The following is a 26,734-nucleotide window of genomic DNA, read 5'->3' as shown; positions in this document are numbered from 1 at the left end:
TCTCAGAATGACAATGCTATCGAGGCAGCTCTCTCTTATGGCGGTCTCTCCTTCTCTCATACCCCCACACTACTGGCCGTGGGGGAGGAGTAGTCATTCTGCTCTCCCCTCGCTGCCGCTATAAACTAATCTGTACACCTTCTTCCTTTGTGTTTCCTTCTTTTGAGGTGCATGCAGTTCAACTGTTCTACCCTCTTGCTGCATGGGTAGCTGTTGTTTACAGATCTCCTTCTGCTAAATCTCCTGCCACATTTCTCTCTGACTTTGAATCATGGCTCTCTTTCTTCCTATGTTCTGACAGCCCGGGATTTATTCTTGGTGACTTCAATAGTCACATTGATAACCCCTCCCAGTCCTGGCCATCACGTTTTCTCCATTTAACCACATCCTTTGATCTCCAGTGGTGGACAAATACACCTACCCATAAGGATGGTCACTGCCTAGATCTGGTCTTCACCAAAAACCTGGTGAAGTTTTTGGTGAACATATAACATTGATCCTTTTCCTCTCTCTGATCACCATCTTATCTCTTTTTCTATCTTGCTAACCCTCAAACAAAAATTCTGGTTTTCAACACCCGTGCTGTTGATATAACTGCTCTATCTGACTCTCTCAGTTCTAGCTTCTCCTCCATCACTACTTCCTCTGATCCTGATTCACTGGTAAATACCTACAACTCAGTTCTGTCTGCTGCTATCAATACTCATGCCCCTCTGCAGCCACAAAGCAGTCGAGCCTGCAATCCCCGACCCCTGGATGAACGACCAGACATGATTTCTGTGGTCTTGTACGCGAGTGCATGTGGAGGAAATCCCATACAAAAGCCGACTTCCTCCACTATAAATTTCTCATGGCCTGCCTTGGCACTGCCCTATCCCAGGCTAAACAACAGCACTACATTACACTCATAAATAACAACAAATCCAACCCACGACGCTTGTTTTCAATATTCAACTCGCTACTTCATCCCTCTACAAATGATACGCTAACATCTGAACATACAGTAGCCCCCCTGACTTTGCTGACTTCTTTGTAAGCAAAGTTGACTCTTTCCACAAAAATTTTCCCTCCCCACAGATACCAATATTCTCATTCCCCCTAAAGCATCTCTTTCCATTTTCAACTCTTTTGATCGTATATCTGAGCCGGAAGTCTCTAACCTTCTCCTATCCTCTCCATCAACAACTTGCTCACTTGATCCTATCCCATCACCTCTTCTAAAACAGTGTGCTCCTGTCCTCACTCCAGTACTTACTCATATATTCCTCCCTAACTTCTGCTAGTTTCCCCATGTTATTCAAACAGGCCTGTGTCAACCCCATTCTGAAAAAGGCTTCACTGGATCCATCCTGTTTGTCTAACTACCGTCCTGTCTCTCTCTTACCGCTAGCCTCTAAACTTCTGGAACGTCTCATCTTCTCCCGTATTACTAACTTTCTCTGCACCAATAATCTACTTGACCCTATGCAGTCTGGCTTTCGACCTGCACACTCCACTGAGACTACCTTATGTAGAGTTGCAAATGATCTCCAGACTGCTAAGGCCAAAGGGCATTACTCTATTCTCATTCTCCTGGACTTATCTTCTGCTTTTGATACTGTTAACCATTCTGTTCTAATGCAAGTTCTCCATTCAATTGGTATCCATGATCAAGCTGCATCCTGGTTCTCTTCCTACCTTTCTGACCGCTCCTTCTCTGTTACTTTTGCAAACAATCCCTCTCCTCCTGTTCATCTTAATGTGGGGGTGCCTTAGGGTTCTGTACTTGGTCCTCTGTTGTTCTCTGTGTACACTCTCTCTTTAGGAGACCTTATATCTTCATTTAGCCTTAAATATCACCTCTATGCCGATGACATTCAGGAATATTTAGACACTCCCTCACTAACCTCTGACGTTCAAACCCAGATCGCAGACTGCTTAGTAGCTATCTCTTCCTAGATGAACCAACGCCTCCTCAAGCTAAACTTGGCCAAGACTGAGCTCACGGTCTTCCACCCAAACCGAGTCCTTCTCTTCCTTTCACCATTACTATTAATGGCATGACTATTAACCCGGTTAACTCAACACGCTGCTTAGAGGTCATCTTTGATCAGTCCCTCTCCTTCTCTAACCATATTAATAATACTGCCAAAACCTGTCGTTTCTTCCTCCGCAATATAGCCAAGATACGCCCATTTCTTTCTCAAACAACAGCCAAAACACTAATCCATGCCCTTATCTTATCCCATTTAGACTATTGCAATCTCATCCTTACTGGTCTTCCTGACTCCCATCTCTCTCCCCTCCAATCAATCTTAAACTCTGCTACCAGGATCCTTCTGCTTTCTCCTAAAAGGGAACCTGCTCAACCCCAACTAAAATCCTTAGCGTGGCTGCCTGTTAAGCAAAGGATAGCATATAAACTCCTACTAACTTTCAAAGCCCTTCACTCCTCTGCTGCTCACTACATGTCTTCTCTTGTCTCACACTACGTTCCTGGTCGTCTTCTCCGCTCTTCTCAGAGCCACCTTCTCTTCACATCATCCACATCCACTGCCACCTCTCGTCTCAAGCCCTTCTATCTTGCTGCTCCTTATCTCTGGAATTTCATCCCTGAATTCCTCCGTAAGGAATCCTCTCTTAATCTCTTCAAGAAAAAACTAAGAGCCTACCTTTTGGACCACTAGAACATTAGCTAAGTCCTGTCCCTACTGACTATGCCTTACCTTGTGCACTTTTTCATCTCCAATTTGTACCTGTATGTTAGTCTCTCATCCACTTAGACTGTAAGCCCTATGGGGCAGGGACCCCCTTCCCACTATGTCTCTTACCACATAGCACTTAAGCGCTTTGTCCTATGATTCTGTATATATTTATTATGTGAATTGTCTCCCCCATGTATAATTTTATATATATTGTACTTTTATGCACTGTACAGCGCTGCGGCTCCTTAACAGCGCTTTATAAATAAAGTTATACATACATACGTACATACTCAGAACTTTCTTAAGCATATTCTTATATTGTGCTACTTCATAAATGCAGTTTTTTTTACTTGTTTTTACCTAATAATATATACGTTTCTCCCACCCTTATAAGTAGGAAGAGAAAGCAACTAAACCTCAATTACCCTCAAACTGACTTTTATACAAAGCGACACAGGGAAGTATTGAAACTGTAGAATAATGGAGATAAGCGTATGAGCTCACACTCTGGTTTGCTTTCCCTTTATCCATAGCTAAGCATGGTGTAACTCTGCCCCATTTTCTCCACAGATAAAGGAGTATCACAGAAGGCGACCACTCCAGCACCAACGGGAAAAAAAGTCCAAAGAATGTGATCCTGATAACCCCGCACAGCTTTCTCCAGAGCCAGTGAGTCAAACTGCTCATTCATTGATCATCCTGCCCTGTGTATTTATAGAGCAATGCAAAATAATCAGACTTTTATTATGTAAGGTCTATCAGTCTGCAACTTCCAGCTTCATTTTATTAGCAACAGAAATATTAAAGGACAAGTACATTTAAAATCATTGATGGGTACCAATTAGTTAAGCATCATTCAATGAGCAGAGTCACTAACCCTTTAACTGAACGTTTAAAATCATTGGTGGGTGCCCGAATAAGGAACACCTGGGTAACATGGCAGCTCCTCTATTACTATCAAAGTACCCAAGGAGGTTTTTAAAATGGAAGAGGCACACTGGCCAGGACAAAAGTACATTTTAACTTTCCTTGTCCTTTAACTTTCCTGCAGAGGATTCATACCTCCTGGGATATTTTCAGTGCACAGGCTATGCAATCTTCGGATCAGTTTATAAGATGGGGCTATGAATGGACTATTATTAAGATGCTAATGATAGGGCCATAATGGGCAGTGGTAATGAGCTACTAACCCCTCAGTGGAACGTGGATCTGCTGTTAGATCATGTCCTTATTCGGGCCAAACATACTTGATGTGACCCCACATTTAATTCCCACTTATTCCCACGACAGTAAAGCCTCCAAAGAATTGTCAGGAGACATCTTAAATCTATTATTTCTCCACAACCAAAATTTGCTTTTCAAGGGGTCGGGGCATTGGGTCACAGGTGTCTTCATCTAGTATTTCACTGAATGAGTTAATACCTTGAATTGATTTTAGTTTGAATTGGTATAAATTGTGTGTGATCTGTGTAGGGATAGGTGAATTTTTTCGCCTTGTTTCGCCGCAGAGATGACGCCCATAGACTTGTATGGTGTCGTGCGTCGTAAAAAAAAAAGACGCGTGTCAAAAAAATTTCGCTGTGCGGCTAATTTTTCCCGAAACTAAATGGGTCAAGTTCGCCCATCCCTAGTGCTGTGGCCTATGAGGCCCATTAGGCCTGAGCCCCTCCCTGTCCCTATGTATACGCTTATAATCATTGGATAAATAAAAGATGGATTTTAATATGGGACAATTTTTCTGCTGAAGCTAAAGTGGGATTTGTATGCGCCTTTCAAGTCTTTTGAACCCCTGTTGTTACCGTAGCCAGAACTGCTTGATGTATCCCCATTAGCTCCATGTGATTTCCCTTTATGTGAGATTCAGCGTTTAGATATATCGTTTTATGGGATCTCTCTGTACAGACTATGAGCAAACTTAGGGGACTGTTCCTGCTGAATTGTGCTTAGTACAGGGAATACCTATGCTGCCATAGTTTTATGGGATCTCTCTGTACAGACTATGAGCAAACTTAGGGGACTGTTCCTGCTGAATTGTGCTTAGTACAGGGAATACCTATGCTGCCATAGTTTTATGGGATTTCTCTGTACAGACTATGAGCAAACTTAGGGGACTGTTTCTGCTGAATTGTGCTTAGTACAGGGAATACCTATGCTGCCATAGTTTTATGGGATCTCTCTGTACAGACTATGAGCAAACTTAGGGGACTGTTCCTGCTGAATTGTTCTTAGTACAGAGGAATGCCTATGCTGCCATAGTTTTATGGGATCTCTCTGTACAGATTATGAGCAAACTTAGGGGACTGTTCCTGCTGAATTGTGCTTAGTACAGAGGAATGCCTATGCTGCCATAGTTTTATGGGATCTCTCTGTACAGACTATGAGCAAACTTAGGGGACTGCTCCTGCTGAATTGTGCTTAGTACAGAGGAATACCTATGCTGCCATAGTTTTATGGGATTTCTCTGTACAGACTATGAGCAAACTTAGGGGACTGTTCCTGCTGAATTGTGCTTAGTACAGAGGAATGCCTATGCTGCCATAGTTTTATGGGATCTCTCTGTACAGACTATGAGCAAACTTAGGGGGCTGTTCCTGCTTAATTATACTTAGCATGTAGGAATACCAATGCTGCCATATTTTTATGGTGTCTTTCTGGCTCTGGTATCTAGGGAGCTGTTGCGTGTAACATTGTGCATAGTACAGACGAGTATTACAGACTATGAGAGAACATAATGTCAGGCCATTCCCCCTTTTCCCTGCAGGTAAGAGACGTAACACATAAGACAAGGGGAGAAATCAGAATACATTTCTTCTACGTCCCTCCATGTCAGTACACATGGGGCATTGCCCCTCCCAGACCTGGAGGTAGGACCTATAACATAGCCAATCAAAATGAATCATGACCTATAAGACCACATGACTTCCTCCTCACCACTGTTATTTTTTGTCCTACTGGGCAGGGAGGTAGGATTTCCCTCCTCACTTTTTATTTTTTGTTGAATTTTGAGAGAAATCAAACAGTTTTTGTTTTTTGTTTTTCTTTTGTATTTTCTTTTTGTTTATTTATTTATTTTTAACCTCTGTGTAGACACAGAGGGATGATTCCCAGGTAATGGAGAAGATTTTACCTGATGCCTCAAGACGCATAATCTGTAAATTATCGCTTATTGGGAAGAAGTGCAGGTGTGGGCATACCCATGGTCCTAGCCCTGTGCTAAAACAGCCCCCCTGCTATATGCCCAGCGAGGCACAAGATTCAATCTAGTGCTTTTTTGGGAACAGACACAGGTGTGGGCTTCCCACATTGTTACCTGTGAGCTTTTTGGACTCCCCTTTTCTTTTGAGTATGTGAGACTTTACAGAACTCTACAGAACTTCTGCAAAAGGGCCGTGGGTATGCATATGGGCTAGTTCTAACTGCCTGAAGCTGGTGAGTATGATTCTTCATTATCTACTGTGTGTAGTGCACTGGGAAGTCTGCATGCTAATTGGCTAATTATGTCCCTCAGCTGAGAGCTATTGGGGCTTTGGCTGGAGTTTCCATCCAGCTAATTAGCCACTCTGATAAGGTGCAGGTGTGCCTTCGCCCCGTTGCTATTGCTGTTTAATATTTTAAGCCTTGTATGGGTGAACCTGCATCCTCTATGCAGACACAGAAGTTATATTGACTCATGTTACTAAGGCACCTCCAGGAAGGGCTAGAGATTGCACTGATCAAGCAATATGGCACCTCCTTCCTTCTTATGAGTCTGCTCTTAACAAGCAGTGTTCCACCTGGATATTCCTGCTGACAAGCCTGAGCTATCTGGTAAGGTGCCTGTGTTCCCGTCTTCTTGTATTATCTGAAGTCTTATGTTGTGAGCTGGCGTCCTCTGTGCAAAATACAGTATTGGCTCTTGCTACACTTTAAGTACTGGCTGGTGAATCCCTCTGCCTAAGCAGTGTGGTACCTGAATCCAGAGATTTTGATTTCTCCGTATCCATTGTGTATTTGAAACATTTCACTGGGAAGTCTGCATGTTAATATGCTTAATATGTCCCTCAGCTGAAAGCTATCAGGGCTTTGGCTGGAGTTTCCATCAAGCTAACTAGTCACTATCTGGTAAGGTGCAGGTGTTCCTTTGGCCCCTTTGCTATTGTTGTTTAATATTTTAAGTTTTGTATGGGTGAACCTGCATCCTCTTGGCTGACACAGTGGTTATATTGGCTCATGTGCTCAAGCAGTATGGCACCTCCTTCCTTCCTTTCTTATGAGTCTGCTCTTAGCAAGCAGTGTTCCACTGGACTGGATATTCCTGCTGACAAGTCTGAGCTATCTGGTAAGCTGCCTGTGTTCCTTCTTATATTATATGAAGTCGTATGTTGTGAGCTGGAGTCCTCTGTGCAAAATGCAGTTACACAAGGTACTAAGTCTGCATGTTAATAAGCTAATTATGTCCCTCCGCTGAAACCTATCCGAGTTCTAGCTGAAGTTTCCAACCTGCGGACTTTTCATTGCTATCAGGTAATGTGCAGATACTCCTCAGTTTGCTACTGTTGTTTCTATTGTCCTCTGTGCAGACACAGAGGTTATATTTGCCTTTTATTACACTGGGTGCTTGCAGGGTTGGCTGGAGGCTTGCACTGCTGTAGCAGTATGGTAGCCCCTTCCTTCCTTACATTGAGTCTGCTCAGTGCTATAACCTGATGTCATTGGGCCCCACAGCAAATTCATTTTAGGGCCCCTAACATATCCAGAGGTTGTGCTTTTTTACCAATACGTATTGAAATTGCTCTTTATTTGGGCCTCATGGGTCCCTATACCTTTTGGGCCCACCTGCAGCCGCAGGGTATGCTTCCTCTTTAGTTACGCCCCTGAGTCTGCTCCTTAGAAGCAGTCTGCCACCAAGGATCTGTTTGGATTATTCCTACTGTCTAGCGCATATTATCTGGTTAGGTGCCTGTATTCCTCTGACTTCTTGTATAGTTGTCATCTGAGGTGTTAGGTTTGTGAGCCCGAGTTCTCTGCGCAGACACAGTAGGCAAGTGTGCTCTTATTACACCTGGTATTTCCAGGACCGGCTAGGGGTTTGTTCTGCTGTAGCAGCATTGTGCCCCATTTTTTCCTATGATGTTTCCACACTTAAACAGGCAGTGTTCCGAGTTATATGGTGTCTTTTTGTGTGATGTAGGCCTTCTCTTAGATATTCTATTCCCATCTGGTGGCTTTTGTTGGGAGCTCAGTTGTAGTTATACTACATCTACTGAGTTTTTGTGACTGTAGGTTTCCCTTCTTTGTTGGTAGATTAAAGGGCACTTACTGTTATGTCTATTGGCACCTTAACATGCTTGTAGTCTATGGCCCTTTGTGTGGCCTCGGGCATCTCGCCAGGGAGCTGGGTTTGTGTGGCCTCTGGCTTTCATTATGGCCCTTGGCTTGGGTTAGAGCCCTTGTTTTGGTCCATGGCTTTTTACCATGGTCCTCGGCTCCTGGGTCTGCTGGCCTTTTACAAGGGCCCTTGTTCTGCTGGCCTGTTGCATGAGCCTTTGGCTCATGTGGTCGTTTACCCTTGGCACATTTGCTTGGTTGTCCTTTTACCTGGGTTATTATGGCTGCGGGCCTGTTTTCATGGCCCTTAACGTAGGTGCTTGCTTGCCTTTTACCAGGGTTCTTGGGCTGTTGGCCTTTTCTGTGGCCCCTGGCTAAGGTGGCCGCTAGTTTTTATTATAGTCCTTGTGGGCTTGTGGCTGCCAGTCTTGGCTGTGATCTATGGTGCATAGGTCGCCAGGCTGTGGCTGCTGATAGGCATGGTTACTATTCTTGCTGTGGCCCTTGGTGGGCATGTCTGTTTGCCTTGCGGCAATCCTTGGCAGGACAACAGCCATCGGTTTTGTCTTGTCTGCAATCCTTGCAGGTATGGTTCTGGTTACACCAGCAGTAGGCATGATTGACTATTTGGTTGGCTCTAGCATGGGTTGTACCATCAGCTTGTGTTTGCTCTGAGTTTCACAGCCCATAGCTAATTTTGTTGCTGATTGGTATTCAGCAGCTGTGGTTGGTCATATGTTGTTGACTTACAGCTAACCTTTTCTTCTGCCTTTCATGCATTGTTTTTGGTCTTGTATGCCACTGCTTATTATCAATAAGGCTGGCTTGTGGACCAGGGTTTTGCAAGTTCAACAACTGACGTGCTCCCTTGTGGCATGTATGGAAATTGACTTTTGTGTCAGGTGCTAGTGCAGTTGGTTACCTTGTCCCTAAGGGTGGCATTCACAATAGCTGGCTTATTTACTATTGCTTGTGTATTCGAATTCCACTCTGGTTTTTTGCAAACACTTCAGCTGACGGGCATCTTGGCCTGCTAGTGTGACAATTGCCTTGCACATCTATGTGGGAATACATAATAGCTGGCTGGCTCCACCACTGGTTGCATGTATGGTGGCTGGCTCTCTGCCAGTGGATTGTGCATCATTGCTGGTTGGTACCAGTTTTTGTAGGCTATAAGCTTCTGGCATGCCTGATTTTGGATTGTGATCCCAGCTGTTGGCTGGTTCAGTAGCTTCTATGTATGGTCACAGGTTTGGTTCAGTTTTTGCATAAACTGTATCATTGTGCAGCTTGAGCTGTAGTGGCCTCGGCTTTTGTGGGTGTTTTCTAGAACTGTAATTGGCTTGGGTCCCATTGCTTGCTTGTGTAGCAGTTGGCTGGGGCAACAGCATAGCTTACTGGTAGATGGCTTTAAGTCACATTGGTTGGTTCAGCAGCTTATCCTTGTGCTGTTGTATACCCAGTTTAGATTTGGTGGTTGGTGGAGCTACTGGGCTGTACCAGCATGGCTCTACAATGGTTACAATGATATGCTGATTTATGATAACCCAGAGTTGGTGTTCATTTAGTTAAGTCTTCATTAGGTATTATTAGCATGGAGTTAGTGGAGCTTGGACTGATCTCTGGTGTAGAGGTGACTCCGGTCAGCACTGGTTTGAGCTGCTTCCATTAAGATGCAGGACCAGGCTAATGTGGGCCAAGTCTTTTTAGGGCCACTTGCTATTGCTGAGGATCGTGTATTTCTCTAGCACTGGTGATAGATGCATTCAAGTTGTGTTTAGTTTCTGATCTGATTGATTTCCTGGTGGTTTCTAGGGTGTTTTAGTTTTGAGATGGCTATTGCCATCATTCTGGTTTTGTCCTAGGGCACTTTTTTGTTTTAACAGTTGCAGGATTTTTGTTCTTCCCCAGGTGGGGTTTTGTCAGATAACCATATTGCAGGTATCCCTCTAGTCACTGAGGGAACCTTTTTAAACAGAATATGTTTATTCTTAATCTGCAATGCTTGATCCTCAAGTACCGGTCTCTGTAATTTTGTGGTTGATTTTGTAGCTCTTGTTAATCGTTTACCATGTCCTAGGACATGTTGTTCTTGTGCCTTTTATCTACCCTTTTCAGGAGATATACATTTTATCAGCTCCCCTGTTGGATGGATGTGATGCTGGCCTTTTCTCAGGGCCTCCTTAGCATCAGTTTGGTTTTTGCATTATGTTGGTTATTCCCACCCCTTGTTTTCGGTGCATGGCTTGGTAGATCCCATGTGTACTGACATGGAGGGACGTAGAAAAAATAGAGAATTTTACTTACCTACTTGACGTAAATTCCTTTTCTTCTAGTCCCGACATGTCAGTACAGGGTTTCCCATCCCAATTATTTATTTTGGTTACTGTACTGCTATGGCAAAAGTATAACTTTGGTGAGGAGGAAGTCATGTGGTCTTATAGGTCATGATTCATTTTGATTGGCTATGTTATAGGTCCTACCTCCAGGTCTGGGAGGGGCAATGCCCCATGTGTACTGACATGTCGGGACTAGAAGAAAAGGAATTTACGTCAAGTAGGTAAGTAAAATTCTCTATTTCCCTCTTACTATTTCCATTAGACAAACTGACACTGAAAAGTGAATGTCAAAATCAGATTTTATTAAGTGCGGGTGCAGAAGCCAATTTCAGTCCATTTAGCAGAACATAATTAACCTTTTCTGTGCAACAAGCAAGTCCTGAGAGTTCCAGTCTGGAGCTGCACAGACACATCTCTCTGTAGTCACACGGGCCTCTGGCGCAGCTCCTTCACTAAACTGATTTAGGAGATTGTCACCCAGTGTCGGACTGGCCCGGCGGGACACCGGGAAAATACCCGGTGGGCCCCGACCCTAGTGGGCCCCCGCCGGGCCAGACCCCCCTCTCCCAAACAGTTTTTCGGAAAAAACTATTTCGGCGCATCGCAGCGCCATTTGCGCACCCGCGCCTAGCGCCTTTTGCGCATGCGCGCTTAGTGATTTTTGCGCATGCGCGATGCGCCGCCTGACGGAGTATGCTGATCGGCGCTTCAGCTCAAAGTAGGTAGCGGGGGCCAGAGGGGGGCCCTGGACAGCGGTCCCGGTGGGCCCCGGGCCCCCCAGTCCGACCCTGTTGTCACCTCAACAGCATCAGGCACAGGAACAGAATAATGTCACCGGTCAGTCCTCTAAATTCATCCCAAACTCAGCATACAGCACCTTGGTGGTGACTCCCCTAAAAAACAACAATTTAATTTAAAAGTGAACAACCCCTTTAAAGCAGAAAAGTGTTTCCCCCACTGGAGATCTGTGGCACCTGGCATAGCACAGTGTACAGGTGCTAGAATAAAGGCACAGCGTACAGGTCAAAGAATAAGGGTACAGGGTATGGGTGGGAGAATAAAGGCACAGGGTATGGCTGGAAAAATAAAGGCACAGGGTATGGGTGGAAAAATAAAGGCACAGGGTACAGGTGGGAGAATAAGGGCATTAGGTTCTGATGTCATGTCCTCAGTGACACTGATGGAAGCCACAATACATTTGTGGGAGTCAGGAGCACTGGTCACATATGAAGAGAGAACCTCACTTGGCTGTGGCTGCTGAACTGAGGGAGCCCATCTAATCGCTCCCGACGGGCTGAATGCAGTGTAATGTAATTTATTCTAATTTCCATGAATGTCCCACTAGCCCCCACCTGGAATTAACTTCCTTCTGGGAGTTGTAGTTCAGCAAGAGGCAGAGGACACTCTTTCTCTCTCGCCTCTATTATTAGTACCATTGTGCCCCATTTTTTACAGGCACCTTTATGTATGTTTGCTCACATGGAGGTGCAAGGGGACAGGATTAGTGGGGTTGCTCCCCAGGCTTTTGTGCTTCATTCTGTCCTGTATGTGATGTATCAGACGTGTCCCTGTTTAATTGGGTGACAGACATAAGGCAGGATCCAGTGTCCTACTGTACATCTTAATGGACTCACTGATGGACACAACAAGTGCCATATACTCCACTACTTGTGTCAATCTTTGGTTTTACTGATCTTTATTAAGTCTGGCTGTGAGGCCCCACCTTGTCTCCAGCGTCTCATTCATATTTAATGGTGTTTTCCAGCACTCCCTGTATATACACCTGTCTCTCTCTCTCTCTGTGTGACAGTCACTATATACACCTGTCTTTGATACATACAATTCCCACAATCATCACTACCTGTAAGCTTTGGGGTTACCAACCTCTACATCATAGTCAGGACCTGAACGCTTTGTTTTTTAAAGACCTCTGCCTTTCCCTTTATTCCTTTTATTTGTATTTGCTTTTTAATACTTTTATCCATATTTCCTTTATCTTTCATCTTCATTCTTCAATTAATTCATTTTCATTTCTGTTTTTCACTCTTTTCCTGGTGTTTCCTTTCCCCTTTCTTATACAGACTCCCTTGATTCAGTTTTCCTTATACAGACTTGCCCTTCATTCACTTTTCTGCATACGATAAGTTAATGTCAGGTATCTTGTGAGGTTACTATGGCTCCTAACCTAGGAAACTCTTAAGGATGAGACAAAAGACTGCAGATCTTGGCCTGAGCTTCTCTGGAGGCTGAGAATCCTCTCCTGCTCTGCATTTCACTGACTGTTACTTACACCCTTTGGTACAAAATACACAACTTACATTTGGGACACTGGGGACTTTTTACTGTTTTCCTTTACAGCCTAATACATTTCTTGCAACTATGGATGTGACCTCCTTGTATACAGTTATTGCTGTATATTTCTGACGCTTCCGCTTGACTCGACTAAATCACAGAGTATCTTGTTGAATTATTACAACTCTGCTTGATCTTATTTCCAACTCTGATTGTTTTATTACTTACATATTAGTGGAACTAGTGCGGCTTCTAATGTTGCCCCTGCTTTTGCCAACTTATTTATGGCGGCATACGATCAGCAGCTCCAATTTTGGGTAACACAATTTACAGACTGTGGAGGTTCATTAAAGATCAGCGCTGCTCAATATGTTGGCTCTCTAAAATACATAATAATAATAGTAATAATAATAATAATGCACAGGGAGAAGAGACCAGTTGGAACAATGTATAACAATGCTTTATACACCCTGAGCTCTTTTTAGATGAGGACTTTTGACTTGAAGCCTGGTATCTATTAGGGATTTGCCTGAATGTGGAAACGCTCTTTGTAATTCCTTATTTATTTCCTTCCATTTACTCATATCTACTAATATTATGTTCTTGACTTCCTTGTGCTTCTCCTGGGGGTCGGCCCTGATCTGTTTTGACTGAAGCGATACAGAAGAATTTGTCTGCTGCTATGTTCCTCTCTCCATAGCAACCATAGTGTTTTTTTGCACATAGTATTTCTAACACACACATTTGAGACCATAGAGGTATTTCTGCATTGTACCTGCACATTTGAATACACTTTTTTTTCTGCCTTCATATGCTGATAATGTTTATATATCATACTAATAGTTCATTTTAAAGTGAGCAACCCTCATAAAACCATTGTTATCGTGTCTTTGTTTCAGAGTCTGAATCAAGAAACTGGAGGCCCAATGGGACCAGAGGAGGGTTTTGGCAGCAAGAAGAGGCTGTATGCAGTATGCCCATGTTTTTTACATATAGATTTATAAGTAACAGTTGAAGAGGTCTCACATTGGATGGTTATTACAGGTAAGTTAAACAGTAACAGGTATAATACCAGAAACATGGTTTAGAGGGAAGTGTAGGGGAATGTTGAGACTGGCAGTGAGTGGGTGAAGGATCGTGTTGTTAGGGTGCAGAGAAGTTAGGGGGTTATCAAAGTGCTGCTTGCAAGGTAAATAGTTTATTTTTTTTGTACTGTTTTAGGGGGATCAGTTTGGGTTTGTTTCCTGATCTGTTTTGATCTGCCGTCATATGGGTGGTTACTGGGTTTTTCTTGCAAGATGGACTTTCCAGCGGTGCCATTGGTCCCAGCAGTTATTGTTGATGTTTCCCAACTTGGTCAATGTAATGGCCCTGGTCCATTTTTCATATTTTAGGTTGAAGAGGAGAAGAGACTTTCCAGTGTTTCCCTATGAATGGTTTTGCTGCTGTAGTAATAGGAAAGATTAATCTGTCTGTAGGGTTTTGGCAGTTTGTCCAGGTGTATATTTGGTATTGCCAATAGTGATGTGTGGGCTGGCCTGATACCTGCGGGTTTGGACGGATTCGGGCCAACCTCGCACCCCACTTTTCGGGTCGCGGGTTGAGCTCTTCTGACTGCTCTCCCCAACCCTAACCTTACAAATACCTGCTTCCGGGTTGACATTTTATAGACGCATGCCTGCTCGTCCCGCCCCTTTTGTGACATCACGGGGGGTCTATAAAAAGAAGTCCGGCTCTGGGGGGCGGGTCGGGAAAAACTCGACCTGCACATCACTAATTGCCGATTCTAGAGTTGGCTTGTTGGATTATTCGTTGTGTTGGGTGCCAAGAGTCTTTTATCTTAGGACATTCCCACCAGATATGTTCGGTGTTACACTCTCTCCAGAGACAACATGGCGGCATATATTTTGTGTAACACCTCGGGTTTTCTGTACCATCACTATAGAATTTTCCTTTGATTTTCTGGTGCATTTTAGAAGGAGAATGGCATAGCACCTACCTTGTGCCAACAGGGTAGTGGAAACTGTCCATGACTTTTTTTCCCATTTTTGGAGGAAAACTTTAAGGTATTTCTGTAGACGGTACCATATGTGTAAGTACGGCCGGGTATGGGATCCGTTATCCAGAAAACTCAGAAATACGAAAAGGCTGTCTCTCATGGACTCCATTATAATCTAATAATCCAAAGTTTTTAAAATTTCCCGTTTCTCTGTAATAATAAAACAGTAGCTTTTACTTGATATAATTACTCCTTATTGGAAGCAAAACCAGCCTATAGGGTTTATTTAATGTTTACATGATTTTCTAGTAGACTTAAGGTATGAAGATCCAAAGTATGGAAAGATTAGTTATCTGAAAAACCCCAGGTCCAGAGCATGTACTTGTAGGACTCTTTAAGTCCACGGTCTATTTGGAGGGTGTGGTAGGAATCTATTTGTCCTTTCTGGAGTTGCCCTGTTGTGTTGGGGTTCCTTTCTGTCTAACTGTTTAGATTTAGTTCTAGAATGGAATGCTTCAGTACTTCTATAGGGTTGTGGCTGACTGGGTATAGGGTTGTGGCTGACTGGGAAGTTATTTATTATCTCTCTTATGTCTTTTTGACTCCGTACATTTAGTTCTGCTTGAGTCATGGGTGGAGGTTCATGTTGTCATCTGTTCCATCCTTGCCCTGTTCAATTTGTTATAGGGAATGCTTCCTAAATAAAGCCCATGTTGTTAACTAGTGCCTGAGATGCTGCATATAGAGCCGTGATCTCTCTGTACATTGGGCCCTTGATCCTGTATGCTTGGAGGGTTTTCAACAAGAACACTAATAAAAAAATTTAGAGCAATCACCCAAGTTATACTCCACCTGTAATCTTTCTGCTTTATCCAATTAATCTTAAACTGTGAAAATACTGGGTGGGGGTTCTAAGGAGGTAACATAAATAACACAAACTACAACCCCCAGCATCCTCCATTAAATTGAACCACACCTATGTAAAAGGCAGTCTTTATTAAAGGTGGATTGCCTGGTTTTTGTATAGAGGTGATGGTAGCTGATAGCATTTCTTTAGGAAATTGGTAGCCTTATAGAACCTGGTTAAATAGCTGGGAGCGATGTGGTGTCACAATCATCTGAAAGGTTTTGTAATATAGTGGTTTAGTCCATCCAGGGGCTTTGGCTTATTGCCTGGTGTTTATATGTTTTGAGATTACTTGTGTCGTAATCGGGGAGTTGAGGATAACATTTGCATCTGGTTTTACGTGTGGCAGGTTGGCCTTTCGTAGAAAGGTGTTGAAGTCATCTTCTGTGGGTGTTGGAATTTGTTGTCTAGTTTTATGTGGTTTTTTATTTTTGTTTTATGATTTTTATTGAATTTTAACAGTGAAAAGGAAGTAAAGTAAGAAGGAGAAGGAGAGAAGAAAGGGGGCAGTAGGGGGAGAGGCTGTTGCTGAAAGTTGTCCATCAAGAGGTAGAGGTAGCTGCTGATTCCAGCCATGGGGTCCAGGTTTTTTTAAATTTATTTGGGCATCCTCTGGCAAGTAGAGCTTGTATAGTTCCAGTTGTGAGTTGATTAGGTTGATCTGTCTTTTTAGTAATGGAGGTGACAGGCCCAGTTCAGAGCCTTTTAGAGAAGCAGTCTCATTAGGTATCTTAATATGTAAACTGGGCACCAGGGACATGTTGCCGGGTTGTGTGTTTGTGGGAGTGTCGTTTCCATGGCCATAAACTCCACAACTTGGCTCCAGAGTTTCTGTACATCAGGACAGTCCCAAAGTAAGTGGAGAAATGTAATAGTAAGGGCCTTGCATCTGGGTCTTGTCTCTTGTGCTTGCTATGGTTTGGTATAGGTTAGGTTATCTATGATCTCTTCCCCATCATCAGGATCTAATCAGACCCCACTCACGTCCCACTTGTACTGGAACCTAGACCATCTTTTGGAAATCGGGTACCGGTATTTGTATGTTTTTGAGAGTAGTTTTGTTCTAGCAGGTTGGGATATTCAGTATTATAAGTCTGTGTATTGAGCAGTGTGTAAACTTTCCACCAAAGTGAAGTACAGTGTTTCTAGAATTGAGGCTGGATTTTCAGCGTAAAATACCTTCCAGTTAGTTACGTGGGAGCTTTGGGAGACCAAGTAATATAGTTCATAACTGGGTGATGCTAATCCTTACTGGTTTTGAGGAGAATTGTGAGTAGCTCTGGAAAGAGTAGGGGTCTCATTTCCCCAGATAAAGTCAGATTGGCTGCGGTCTATGTTTTACAAAACTTTCTTGGGTATGTGGCATGAAGTGTGTCAGTGTATACAGAAATTTAGGCAAGAAGATCTTACATTTAATTATTCTGCCTATTAGTGTTATTGGTAGTGCCTGAGAGTAGGAGTGGGTATAGGTTGTGTTGATGAAACAGCGCCAGATCTTTATGTATATAAATTCTGAGATATTTAAAGGTTTTGGCCACTTGGCACCAAAGTGCTGGACTATATGTAGAACTGCAGTGAAAGAGTTGTAGGGGTCAGATAGGAATAGAGGTTCGATTGCTTATGCAAAAAGTAGTGGATAGAGGGGGCCATCCTTGACGGGTGTCCAGTGTGAGGTGAATTGTGGGGGATGAGATTCCATTAACCTAATTAGTCTGAGCCACTTTGTAAAAGCTAAACAGTTCTAGTAATGAATCTAGATATGGACATTTGATAGAATTGAATCCCTTAGCCGTGTCAAGTAACACCACTAGTCTTGAACCTATGTTCTCATGTGCTGTTTGCAGGTTAGAAAATAATCTTCTAAATTTAAAGCTTGTTGATGGCATAAATCCAGTCTAATCTGGTTAGACCAGATTGGAGACTACTTTGACTAGTCTTTTGGCCAGGACTGATGGTAACATTTTTCATTCCATATAAAGTAATGATATCAGCCTGTATGAAGAACACAGTGCAGGGTGTTTCACAGGTTTGGGAATAACACTGATTGTTGCTTCTGAGAATGATATAGGCAAAGAGATAGGAGTGTGTCATGGAGCCAGGCTACTTTTCTCTGGATGTGGTTCTATAATGAAACCATCCTGTCCCGGAGATTTCCCTGGAGGAAAAGATATGATAACGTTATTTTATATTGAGTAATAGGGGAATCCATATATTTAGTTTGTGGTTGTGAGAGTTTTGGTAGGGGGGTTGTGTCGAGGTAGTTGTGAAGTTCTGCATTGGTGTAGTGGGCAGTGGATGGAATTTGCTTAATTCCAGCAGTTCAAAAGGTCAGTGTTACTCTAGTGGAGGACTTCATTTTGGGGATGCCTGTGCTGCTCTCAGGTGGCCTGGAAAGGAAGCAAGAGGTTTGCCGTTCTTGTGGACATAAGAAAAGGTATTGCTAGTGCCGTGTTGGAGTTTTTTTAGTCAATTCTATTCTGTTCAGGTTAAGGTGCTTCAAACTCGTTATGATTATGTCTAGTAGGGTTAGAGATATACAGAGATTTAAAGTGACCCACAGCTGCCTCCAGTTCTTGAATAATACCCTTGGAGGTTGAGCTTGTTTTGGTAAGGGTACCCCTAACTACAGCTTTGAAGGCATCCCAAATTACTGAAAGGGAAGCTGTGTTTTAGTTATCTTGCCTGTGTACTTTATTAGAATGTGCTGGCTCTGTTACTATTTCGGGGATCTTTAGCCAGAAGATTTTCCATTGTCTGTGTGAAGAATTGCGTAATAGTTCTAATGAGAGGGACGAGTGGTCCGAGAATTGCTTGTGTAGAAATTTGATCTCTCCATCCTCTGAAGAAGGTCTGAGGGACCAAAGTTCGATTCTAGATAAAGAATGGTGTGTTGTGAGTAGAAGAAAAATTCCTTGGCAGTGGGGAATGTCCAGCACATACGTCTACTAAATTATAAACTATGACCCAGTCCATGAGTTTAGAGAAGGCAGTTGTGGGGGAAGGCAGTCTGACCATAGTGGGATAAAGACAATTATTGAAGTCTCCCATAAGGCAGATTGGAGCAGGGGGTAATTGCTCCATTGTTTGGTATATTTTTTCTGCAGTATGGCATCTGTGAAAGGTGGGGAGATGTATTCATTAGCCAAGAGAAGGGAGAAACCCCCTATGGCACATGCCACAATTTGCCCAACCTGTCAGAGAGGAAGGAAAGAATTAAAGAGAAGGAGAAACAAAGCCGTATAACAAAACACAAAAGAAAAACAAATCCCCTTAACATCCCAAATGCAATACCAACTGGGGAAAGTGGTTGCCCGTAACAAGGCTACACTGAAGTTCCTACAGGCTAAGGGAGCTGTGTGGTTGTGATGTCTTTATGCGCTTGTTAAAGCTTTGGTGTATGAGCAGTGAGGGAGCGAGGGATAGCATAGTTCTCAGTGTCTCTCCGAGGTGCAGGAATGGTCCCACAACATTTGGGCAGAGTTATGTTTGATGGTCATTGTTGCCGGTGTTGTTTGTGACATTGTAGTAAGTACAACCAGTCGCATATACGGTCGTGTCTGTACAGACAGTAGTCCAGGTGGTAAGGCTGATGGCATTGAGATGGTAGATTATGGTGAGTGCACTGGCAATGCTGTACATAGGGGGGCCCATGTGAGAGTGTCATGGTGTCTGTTGCAGCACCAGTTAATAGTGAGGACCTTGTGAGTGATCTGGGTTTCCTGACTGAGGGCATATTCCAGGGCCGGGTCTCGGTGTGAAGTTTGTATATTATAGAAGAGCTTGGGGTAGCTGTAGTAGCTTAGTTAGTGGCCATGCAGAGTAAAAATGTCATGTAAATCTCACCCTCATGTCACAATAGACAGTTGATGCTGTCTGGCAGGATAGGCCATTGCACTGGGCAGTCTACCAGGAGTGTTGCGCCAACAATGGTGGAGGGCGGCTTATGGTCTGTGGCTTCTCCTTGGTCTAGCTTCTATAAAATCAAAGGTCTCTTGAAGTTCAAAGAAGAAGAGAGCCCTGTTTCATCAATGATTTTAAGCCTCATGGGGCATCATTGCATAGGTCACACAGTTTCCTTTTCACTCCAGTGAAGGTGCTACACAGTTTCTTAAAGTGGGTAGAATAGTCAGGATTTAGTGATACTGTTGCCCCATCCTGTTCCAAGTGACCAACTGCCCGTGTGTTAGAGAGCTGTGCCCCTGTTGCAGAAATGGAGGAATCTTATTAAGAATAGACGTGGAGGGGGCTAGGGCAACCTGGGACTAGGTGCTCCCTTTCAACTGGTCAGATGGATGGATCTGGATCTGGTCAGATGGTGACGCAGCGCTATCTTGGGCAGGCCGCCTCATAAACTGATTGAGTTTCTGCCAGGTATCTGTGGCCATTTTTGGTCCATTGTTACCACCCATGGAAGGCAGGTGTGAAGCAGTGCTCAGTGGGTGTAAGTATGTACAGGGATAGTCGGTTAGTCAGGTGTCAGGAGCAGTGATACAGTGGAGCTCACCCGGAGGTGATTTGTTAGTGTGCCATTTGGCCATGCCCCCCCAAGGACGTCAATTTTTGATGGACTTCTAGTGCTTTTTCTTCTGTTGTTTAGTCTTGCTGCTTCTTTGATGGGATGTCCTCTAATTTCTGCCTTATGTGTGCTCCATAGTGTGGGGATTGCTGTGCCTGGTGTTTGATTGTATTGAAAGTCGCTCTTGAGAGGTTGTAAAGGAGATTTTCATTTAGTCTCCAGAGGCCTCTGGGTTTTTTGCAGGTCAAGTTGTTTATTAGGGCCATTAGAAGTGTGTGTGTGTGTGTGGTCAGACCAAGTTATGGTTCCAGTGTCTCTTTATTCTGTTATGTGCAAGGTGTCTTTAGTCACAAAAATATAGTGAATTACGGAATAGCTTTGGTGAGGGTGCGAGTAGTGAGTGACATCTCTCTCATCATTGTGTAAAAGTCCCCATGTGTTGTACAGGTGGACTTGTGAATGTGATTTATGGAGGGGGCCCTAAGATTTGGAATGCTTTTTGACTTCCTTATGTTGTGGGCAGGTCTGGACTGGGATTCAAAATAAACCCTGGCATTTCAAGTCTACAGAGGTGCAAACAGCCCCCCACCAGCCCAATAAATAGTGACTATAGAATCTTACAGCAGCCCCTCTGGCATTTGCCAGAACCCACAAATTGCCAGTCTGGTTGCAGGTGTACTTTTGTCCTTTTCATGTTAAGGTCTAGCTGGAGTGGGGTTCACATATAATCAGGTTCCTTTGTCGTATTGTGTTGAGTTTTTTAAAGAAATTGTTTAAAGAAATGTGATTGTCTCTGGTTGGGTGAGTACACACTTGTAATGCTGATGTGGTTTATTCACTACTCGGATTAAACCTGCCTTGTCATCATATTGCTTTACTATCTGGTGTGCTAGTGATTTGTCACATTGCAGTGCCTCGCTGCTTTTTATTACATATGATGCATATTAATGATTTAGTTTAGTTGCTGATGCTTTTTTGTTTTGCATCGGGTGGGTTCTCCTTTGATTAAGTGGGATTCTTGTATAAACAGAGTTGTGCTTCAGTCTGCATTGCTAGTGACTGCATTTAGGACTGTTTCTATGGGATATTCAGTCCATTTACATTTATGTTTATTATTCACATTGGTGTGTAGAGAGGTGTCAGATGCTCAAGTAAAGTTTTAAACTCTTGCACATTCTCTTTGTTCTGCTGTAGAGTATTGTTCCTTGCTTCATTCCTGTTGGGTGTTTCTAGGGGCAGGGGAGGGTAAAGAGAAAGTGTAGGTTAGAGAAACAGGAGGCATTGATAGTTCATAACTTATGAAGAAACAAAATATATGTATACAATGCTCCTTGGTTGGGGTATTGGATGGTGATGATTCTTTTTATGTGTGTCTCTGTTATGGTTCTTGCCTATAGGCTAATGGTTCTTGCTTATGGGCTAATGGTTCTTGCCTATGGGCTTGTTAGACCGAATAGTCAGAGTGGCTTCTGGGGTAATTGGGTTGTTTGGTACTGGGTACTTTGGCCAATGGGGGCTCTTTGTGTTGTTAAAGAGCATAGGTCAGTAGTTTGCCTGGTGAAATTGTGGTGTTATTCTGCTTCTCTTTGTGCATCCCAGGAGGTTGGTAAATTGTCCCTTTCTGAGTGTGGGGACTGGCTGGCTTGGTGCCATTCTCATGTAGGCAGTGTCGGACTGGCCCACCGGGATACCAGGAAAACTCCCGGTGGGCCCAGGTGTCAGTGGACCCTCATGCTGCTAAACTTTTGGCCTATTTCAAGGCCATTCCCTATTCTATGAGAACAAAGAGGCTAAATAGATGGAATAATGGATTATAGTATGTAAAAAAACAAACAAACTAGGAGAATAGAGGTTGATTGAGGAGATGACGAATATTAGTACTGAAAATGGACCCTTGGTCTAAGGTTTTATGGTGGGCCCCTGGTCTAAGTTTTTTGGGTGGGCCCCTGGTGTCCCAGTCCGACACTGCATGTAGGTAATTTTGGCTTGGGTGCAGTGGGTGTTGATGGGCATCTTCCAGTTTCCACTGTTTGAGTATTTACTTGCCTTGTTTCAGTTTATCTATAATCAGTGGTTCTCCGTTATTGAAAAGCCTGAGTTTTGCTGGGTGGGTTCATCTGTATGGGATACTGCGCTGTCTTAATGCTGTTGTAACCGCAGCAAATTCCTTTCTTTTTGGTGAGGTGCGCAAAGAGAGGTCTGCAAACATCATTTGGTTTCATGCCTGCGGGAGAGTTGATTTTGTGTAGCAGGCACAGCCTTGATCTTAGGAAGCCTGTGAGCACATGGTGGGGCTGAGTTATAGGGAGAGTTTCTTGTATGATGTTGGCAAGAAAGTTTGGCAACTATTTTGGTGATACTGACTTAGCACTTCCCTTTATTCTAACATTATTACTATTGTGATCCTCAGTATCTGCTAATTACTTGTAAACCTTTGCACTTCCACGCCTAAATTTGTGTGTGAATTTATTAACGGATTGTCTGAACTCACAGTTTCATCCATTTTCTGTTAGAGGGGTGCACGCAGGAGCCAAGTTGCTGGACATGTGATCGTATGTGAGCCATAGCTTCCTTTAGATCATCCTGGATTTCGTACCATAGTGAGGTGGGTAAAACTTTAAGCAGCGTCACTGGCCCTTTATCGCATCTGGTACTGTTCCCTATCTACTTTCCCTATCTACTGCTTAACACAGACTATTGCTTTGTACTGATGCACCATCTTTATTGTGCAATGGTGGATCGGTTGTGGGGCAAAATGCTGTCATTTTGACTGGGGAGGGTTCCTTTTTGGCTTTACCCATGCAGCGTCAGTCTCAGCAATGTGGTTGGCTTGAGGTCTCTTACCTCCCCTCTTTACCTCCCTTACTAGGCAGGCATTCATTATAATTTTAATTATTATTAACATCTCTGTAGCTGGGGCTTTACATGTGTCCGCTGAAATCTGGATATCTATAAAGATACCAATCTACTTCTAAGTAGAGTTATACATTCATTATTGTATGGAAAGTGCATCTATTCTCATAAAAGAAGATTTCAGTTGGCAGATCTTGCAGTTAGCCCCTGATGCCACACTGTACCCTGCCCATTATAAGTTGATAAAGAAGCGATTGTCTTTCTCCTGAGCATTGAATGACATTTTCCTTGTGTTCCCCCTCTGTCTAGCCTGGATTATCTGAAGAAGGAAGAAAACAACTTTGCGGAGGCTGCAGTGGAGTATGTAGATCCGGACATTGTGCGCTGAAGCCCAAAGCATCTTGCGCCTGTGTCTTGTGGTAGAGAATTGTATAATTATCACAGGTCTATAAAATACTCACTTTTTTCCTATTTATGCCTTGAACCTATATTTGTGTCTAAACAGTGGCTGTCAGTGCCAACAATGTAGACTCTGCCCTCTAAGATCCCCCATGGGTTTGTTTATAAACCAAAAAGCTGGAACTGCATTTATGAGCTAGGGAGCTTGCAATCAGGGAACCATATTGTTCACCTTTTAGCTGACGGCTTCCCATTTGTCGTCATTCTCCTGGCTCACTTTGAATAAAAACAGAAATTGTTATCATATAATAAATGTATATTAGGTGATCAGTACATAGGTATCACATACACATGGAGAGCACTGGGTTGTTGCTGCCAGAAATGTTCCCATCCCCTGGTAGCCACATGAGCTGATAAAAGCACAAACCTAAAAATTGTCATAAACCCAAAGAATTGTCATAAAGTTGATTTTTTGCACCCTATAAATAGGTTTGGTACACCCTCAGTATTTATAGACACTGGTGTATACACTGATGAATGAACACAATATATACATCTCCGCCAGACTATACCTGATTGCTTCTCACTTGTACCCAGCTCCCAGCCGGCAAGTGCATTGAGCGACAATATGTAGGTTGGCAGTTTGCCCTGAGAGGCTGGACATGAGCTTGGCAGCTGCTGTACTAAAAGAGATGTTCCTGTTGGTACAGGAGGAAAGGTGGCTGTGCAAATCCCTTTAGGAACAGGGTGTCACCCAGGCACAAAGGGAAGATTTTGAGCTGCTTCCCGATGATGAATGACAATGCCAGAAGTACAAAACCACTTGCTTCCTCTCTGCTTTGGCTTGTTATGACTGCCCTTAGGCTTTTATGCATGTTCCACATTGAGGACTTGTGTTTATTTGGAGTGATCATGCGGTTCTTTAAATCTTTAATTTGCATATTGCTCCTCAGGTATCGTTACACCATAGATGAGCTTCCGGCCATGTTATTTAAGAAGAAAGGTCTGGCAGAGTCATGGCTGGACCAAGGTATTTTGGCACCCTAGGCAAGGGCTTCAATTAGTGCCCCCCCCACTCGGTCCTGCATTATTATTTCCCACCTTACCATTCATATTGTCCCCTGTTCTTGTGCCAGCAGCCATCATATTGCCTCCATTTGTACCTGTGCCAATGCCAGTCAATCCCTCAGTTTGCCCCAAGCCCCCAATGTGTACCTGTGCCAGCATAAGCCAAAGCATCCATCATATTCCCCCCAATTTGTACCTGTGCCAGCAGGAGCCAAAAATGATCATATTGCCTCAAACATCTGTGTTCCTGTGCCAGAAGCCACCATATTGCCCCATGTACCTGAGTCAGCAGCAGCCGATCCCTCATATTGCCCCTAATCTGTGCCAGCAACAGCCGAAAAATATTGCCCCCAAATATGTTCTTGTGCCAGCAGCAGCCAAAAATCCATCATATTGTCCCTAATCATCTGTTTACCTGTGCAAGCAGCAGCCAAGATATTTCCCACAAATATGTACCTGTGCCAGTAGCTGCCAAGAGGAAGGTGGGGAGTGCTTCTGCCCGCAGCACAAATCACGCGCAAGAGGGGTTTGGAATAGAGGGTTTATAAAATTTAAAAACTATTAAGGGCCAAGGAAAAAAGGGTTTAAAAAAAAAAAAATCCCCTTAAAAGTACACCCCCACATGATTGCATCTTAGGCGGGCGCCTACTTTGCTTACCCCTAGTTCCGGCCTTGGGCAGAGTCCTTTGACGTGTGGTGTAATAAAGTGACCTAAAGTGTACAAATAAATGTATGAGGCCACTGGCATATTTTATAAATATATGGCTGTTCCCATTCCTCCATACAACTGAAACCAGCGATATTATTAATACTTATAAGGCAGCGGGTTTCTAGGAAGGTGCAGGATTTTTTCTGGGTCCCAAAACAGCAAATATACGTTATGTACAGGGAGCACTGGCCTCTGTTATCACTTTATTTCCATCCAGCCTGAATACAGAATTTATTCTGATTTCCCAGTGCCTCCCACCTGTAATTCACTTGTGGGAATTGTAGTTCAGAGGAGTCTCTCTCACTCTTTCTCTCATTCTGCACAGGGCCACCATCATGGGGCACAGTCGTCCCGGGCCTAGAGGATGTCAACTTACAAGGGGGCCTGGGGAAGAAGAATCCGCTGCTGTCGTTGATTCTGTTGCCGCTGGAGAAGGAGCCGCCGGATAAGAAGCCACCGGAGGGGGGTGAAAAAGTATCTGCTGCTGAATTTTAGAGGTAAGTTTCACTGAACCCCAATGTTTCTTTTTCCCTTGGCCACCAATGTCTTCACCTTTCAGTAGGGGTCCTGTTCACTAATGTATGTATGTATGCAGATGTGGTTATGTCTCTTTCACCTTTTGAGTACATATGGTCTGGCCTACATAGTACATACATGTGTCAGTAAGACCCAGGGTTCATTTATTAAGTGGAAGGCAAAGTGCAGAGAACAAGTGCAAGCCACCATTATTGCACACTGTCGTCATTATATCACTATTCATTATTTAAATTGGTACAGGTCACCTCTCCCCACACGGAGCAGTTGCTTCATGAATACAGATCTGCTTGATTCTCCTTGCACCCCTTATCCATCTCCTATCTTGTACCCCATGGACTTTGGTCAGTTTGGGAATCAGATAGGTGTATAAATATAATCTGCCAGTACATCATGTTGCTCAGTTCAGGGGGTTTTGGCAGATAAGTAAATAGAGAAGCTGCTGTTTGAACAAAAGATCAGCACAACAGAAAGCCAACCCTCATACGTGTTCCTTCTGTTTGACCTGAAAATACACCTGAATGGCTCGTCTATGGCTGACTTTAGTCAAGAGGGGGGTAAAATCCTAACTAGGCCTAATGCACAACATCATATGGAGGTGGGACGGCCGGCAATGGAAGGCAAGCGCTGTGGGTAGATCACAGGACTCAGTACAGGAGATATAGTGTTAGGTGCAGCAACCTTGTACATTAATACTCATTTTTATTATCATCTGTGTATCTGGGGCTTTACATATATCCACTGAAATCTCTGTATATCCATAAAGATACCAATCCACATCTAAGTAGGGTTCTACATTCATTATTGTATGGACAGTGCCACCATTCTAATACATCTTTCAGTTGGCAGATCTTGCAGTGCACCCCAATTCCACACTGTACCCTGCCCATTATATGTTAATAGAGGGGAGATCATTGAATCACTTTCCCCTTGTGTTTCCCCTGTTTCTAGCCTGGAATATCTGGAAAAAGAAGTATTTACTAACAACCTCACCACCCACTGCCCAGTTCAACACTACCAGCCGCTGACTGATTGGACCTCACCACGGTGCTACTTCCTGTCTCCATTCAGACCTCTGTGATACACAGACCTGGGACATGTCTATACTTTTCTGGGTTTGTGCCTTT

General features: G+C 43.6%; 1 long non-coding RNA gene across 2 annotated transcripts in view; it reads left to right on the top strand.

The window, feature by feature from the left end:
- LOC121397106 overlaps positions 1 to 26,734 on the top strand; it is a 39,830-nt gene that overhangs the window by 2,071 nt on the left and 11,025 nt on the right. For both annotated transcript variants that reach the window (XR_005963452.1, XR_005963451.1), the window contains exons 2-7: positions 3,255 to 3,353; positions 13,522 to 13,666; positions 22,558 to 22,649; positions 23,207 to 23,341; positions 25,399 to 25,570; positions 26,559 to 26,722. This is a non-coding gene — a long non-coding RNA (uncharacterized LOC121397106). The remainder of the gene's footprint in view (positions 1 to 3,254; positions 3,354 to 13,521; positions 13,667 to 22,557; positions 22,650 to 23,206; positions 23,342 to 25,398; positions 25,571 to 26,558; positions 26,723 to 26,734) is intronic.

The sequence above is a fragment of the Xenopus laevis genome, chromosome 8L, assembly GCF_017654675.1.
Source record: "Xenopus laevis strain J_2021 chromosome 8L, Xenopus_laevis_v10.1, whole genome shotgun sequence".
Taxonomy (NCBI): Eukaryota; Metazoa; Chordata; class Amphibia; order Anura; family Pipidae; genus Xenopus; species Xenopus laevis.
Note: the sequence above shows the minus strand (reverse complement) of the source record. Positions and strands in the feature narration are given on the sequence as shown.